General features: G+C 25.6%; 2 non-coding genes across 2 annotated transcripts; both read right to left on the bottom strand.

The window, feature by feature from the left end:
• Window positions 1-249: 249 nt before the first annotated feature.
• On the bottom strand, window positions 250-368 carry LOC145845539 (5S ribosomal RNA). The gene has a single exon (XR_014370421.1). It is a non-coding gene; the product is annotated as a 5S ribosomal RNA (ribosomal RNA).
• A 2,831-nt stretch (window positions 369-3,199) lies between these two features.
• LOC145845470 (5S ribosomal RNA) lies at window positions 3,200-3,318 on the bottom strand. Its single transcript, XR_014370358.1, has one exon. It is a non-coding gene; the product is annotated as a 5S ribosomal RNA (ribosomal RNA).
• Between the last annotated feature and the right edge of the window lie 1,321 nt (window positions 3,319-4,639).

A 4,639-nucleotide genomic window follows, 5' to 3' on the forward strand; every position in this document is an offset into this window, starting at 1 on the left:
ACTCAGAAAATTGTACTCTACAAGATGGTGCCATTATTTTTTCGATATCTCAACCTGGTCAAACCACTTTTTTAGCGCTCTAATTGGTTTAAACAGCAAATAACGTTATCTGATTGGCTTACGTTTTTATTTGCTAATAACTAGAATTTACTTTTCTTTTAAGCGTTAAAGAAATGTAAATAAACGAGTAATAAGTATAAATAGGTCAGAAAGAAAAATAGTACAAAAAAGATGAATTCAAAAGGCAAAAGCCTACGGCACGTGGTATTCCCAAGCGGTCACCCATCTAAGTACTAACCACGCCCGACACTGCTTAACTTCCCAGATCGGACGAGATGGGGTGTGCTCAGTGTGGTATGGTCGTAGGCGTTTGAAAGCGTTTACAAGCCTTTATAAACCCTTCGGTTTGTTTAAAAAACCTATTTGCACTTGATTTACAATCGATTTGATATTTTAAAATTAATCCTTATAAAATTTTAACCTGAATTAACCTTTTTTTTTCTTTTTTTTATCAACAGTTACTCCCAAACTGTACTAAAACTGTATTGTAACTGTACAAAAGTGTTTGTTTAAATAATTGCTATCTATAAATTACCTAAGACCAGGACAAGTAGAAGTAAAGTTTATTGAATTATTAAACTAAATAAATAAAATAAAATCGTAAAATAAAATAATACAATATGTTTACAATTTGTCATTGATCTATCCATTTATGTTATTGCATTACAAATACAAACATTGCATACATTCAAGAGTATTATTCATCAATCTTTTCAATATAATAAGTTTTAAATTTATATTTATATATATATTTATTTTTAAATAATTCCTGACATTTTAGACTACCTGAGATTTTTTTTTAATTAAATTAATTTTAGTAATTAAATACTTGACGTTCTAGTTTTTTTAATTTGATAACTCAACTATGTTTATTTTTTTTTTACTAATTTTAAAATTATTATTATACAATATATTTGTTATATTATATTTATTTTATTACTTAAACTTATTATATACATTTAATATATAATATTATTAAATAATTTTATTAACGAATTAAAAACAAAATATTATTATTTTATTATTATTATATTATTAACTTAGTGTTTTATTTTAAAGATATATTAAAAAACTAAACAGATATTACCCCTAAAAAATTTTGTTAATAATATATAAAAAGTACTCAAATTCAGATTCGGAAATATATATACTGTTTTTTTTCATCAATATTGCAGGTCTGCGTAGCCGGGGGCTGTAATCTAGCTGCCAGCAGGCCTGAAATGGTGGCCACTATTGTTCAATGTTCAACTTCAAATTCTTTGAGATTATACTGTACTATCTATCTATCTATCTAACAAATCTATCTAACAAATGTTGTTCAATCTAGGTTGTGGGTACTTGGGTCGAGTAATGCCTTTGACTTACAATCTGTTGTGGATTGTCAATATTCCTCTATCTATCAATAAACAAATCTATCTAATAAATGTTGTTCAATCTAGGTTGTGGGTACTTGGGTCGAGTAATGCCTTTGACTTACAATCTGTTGTTGATTGTCAACATTCCTCTATCTATCAATAATGATTATATTCAATATTAAATGTTGATTAATTCAGTTGTAAGAAAACCAGTGCGCTGGTTAGGTTGGGTAAGGCCTTCGACTTACAATCTTGGGGATTATCAACGTTCATCACAAGTACAGTAACGATCTCATTGAATTTCCAGTTGGAACATTGGATTGTAGTGGTGGCCTACTCTTTTTTGCCTAGTTTGACAAACTATTGTATATATATTGTATAACTTTATTTGTATTATTTTTTATTTAAATTACTACTTATTATTAAAGAATTAAATTTTCTCCATTGTTTTCTCCATCGCGAACATTAAAAAAAAAACTATGTATTTGAACTAATGCTTATTTTATATGTTTTGTTTTATTTTTATTCAAACTTACTTTAAACCTCTGTATTTTTTATACAATAAGATTAAACTATATAACAGAAAAATAATTAAATAATCAAACTATTGAATAAGCAGTTAATTAGTGTGTTTTTTTTAGGCTTCTTTCATTTTTAACTTACTTGTTAACCATATTTCTTTTATTAAAGTATAAAACTAACAGTTACTAAAATAAAATAATCATAAAGTCAATACACAAAACACTAACTTTTTATAGTTTAAATATGCAAACATGAATATAGTTATGAAGTAAAGTTATTCAAAGCTTATAATAATGAAGCTTTTGTATAATATTTCAATTACAGTGAACTTTAAGTAAGATAAGTTTTTTTTTTGTAATAACTACAAAATTGGTATTTTAGTTTATTATTAGTAACTAAATATTTATATTTATTATATTTAAAAAAAAACTTCTATACTAACTCTAATTTCAAAGCATATTAAAACATACAAATTTTACCAACTAAATATTTATTTTTATTTTTATTATTATAACTTTCAAACATAAGCTTGTATACCTTATATACCTATATACCTCATATAGTAGGCTTGACATAACATTATTTAATTCTTTTTGTTTGAAATAAACTCATTTAGTTATTAGTAAATTACAACATAAATGTTTATAACAATAAAACTAAGATTTAGCTTTTGAGTTAGTAAACTTTGATAGTTTTCTTTTAAAAGTTTAATAGTCCTTATTTAAGTTCAAACAAAATTGCTATATATTTAATACACATACAAAAGTAAACTAAGTAAACGTAACTCAATAGTCTCTTTTAAGTAAAAGTAATTACAAATACATTAAGTTAATACAAAACTTTAAAAAGCTTTTGCTAGTATCTGTTGGTAACAGTAAATAACTTATTATGACTCACAATACAAAAGTTCAAAATTTATTTTTGTTTGATTTTTCAAGTAGCCAGGCTTTTAGTTGTTTGTGGACAAAAAGACTTTTAAGTTTTAGTATAAAAGACTAATTGTATTAATTTTAACTCAGAAAATTGTACTCTACAAGATGGTGCCATTATTTTTTCGATATCTCAAACTGGTCAAACCACTTTTTTAGCGCTTTAATTGGTTTAAACAGCAAATAACGTTATCTGATTGGCTAAGGTTTTTGTTTTCTAATAACTAGAATTTTCTTTTCTTTTAAGCGTTAAAGAAATGTAAATAAACGAGTAATAAGTATAAATAGGTCAGAAAGAAAAATAAAACAAAAAAGATGAATTCAAAAAGTAAAAGCCTACGGCACGTGGTATTCCCAAGCGGTCACCCATCTAAGTACTAACCACGCCCGACACTGCTTAACTTCCCAGATCGGACGAGATGGGGTGTGCTCAGTGTGGTATGGTCGTAGGCGTTTGAAAGCGTTTACAAGCCTTTATAAACCCTTCGGTTTGTTTAAAAAACCTATTTGCACTTAATTTACAATCGATTTGATATTTTAAAATTATTCCTTATAAAATTTTAACTTGATGTAAGTATTTTTTTATTAAAACCTTTTTTTTTTGGTGTTTTAATTACAATTACTCCCTGCAACTTTATTAAAAACTTTGTTTAAAAGATTGTTAACTATATTCTATATTTAATACTATGATAATTAGAAGTAAAGTTTATTAAGTGATTAAACTAAATAAAAAATATTGTTAAAATAAACATTTCGGTAACATGTTGTGTTTAGTTTGTTTTACTATTTCTCATTGTTCTATTTATAGATGGACTTATATATACAAGAATATTTATAGTTAGTTATAGTTTTCTAAAGAATATCTCATACTACATCAGATTTTACGAATAAATAATTTATAACTTATAATTATATAACTTATAATTATAGATTATATAATAAATATAACTTAATTTAAGGTAATAAAATATTTGACGTTTAATTTAATAACTCAACTATGTTTATGTTATAAAATGATAGTATATAATACACATACATTATAATAATATGTATAACTAGTTGTTTACTTTAAAATGAATAATTAAGTGGAAGAATTAAAAGAACTCACATTTTTGAAGAGAGCGTGGAAAACCAGAATAGTCTTTTAAAACTTTTATTAAATTATCGATAAATATAAAATACAATAGAATTAAACATATAAACGTAACTGTGGTTGCTTAGAAACTAAACAAGAAATTTTTTAATAAAATATAAAATAATTATTATATAGAAGTAAAATAAAAATAAAATAAAAGTAATATAAATTATATCTTTTAACTAAATAACAATCACGAGCAATATTAGCGCAATGTCAGAGTATGAATTTATAATAAAGGAATTGCTTCCTTGGTGTTGATACTTACCTTATTCAAATAGAATACATTTTCAGCGATCAGGCTTGTATTTATTTTAGCGCGCGTAACACAACGTTTGTGGGTTTCGGCACACTTTTGTCGATAGTGGGCGCCCCGCCTCTTAAGTACAGAAATTTCGGGAATTTTCGATTTTTGGAATTCTGACTCGACAGATCGTTTTTATTTGGTCCAGAGACCCCGTAAAAAATTTTTCAGCCCATTTGAAGCATGATGAAAAAATGTTATTTCGACCCCCTTTTTTTAGGGGTTACGGGGACATCGACCCATTTTTTGGGAATAAAAAACTCCTAGAAAAGGACCACTTTTCTTCTTTTTTCGAATTTCGACTTTTTATTTTTTTGGAAAATTTTTCTATTTT

Source organism: Thalia democratica, unplaced genomic scaffold (assembly GCF_965202585.1).
Source record: "Thalia democratica unplaced genomic scaffold, ktThaDemo2.hap1.1 HAP1_SCAFFOLD_69, whole genome shotgun sequence".
NCBI lineage: Eukaryota > Metazoa > Chordata > Thaliacea > Salpida > Salpidae > Thalia > Thalia democratica.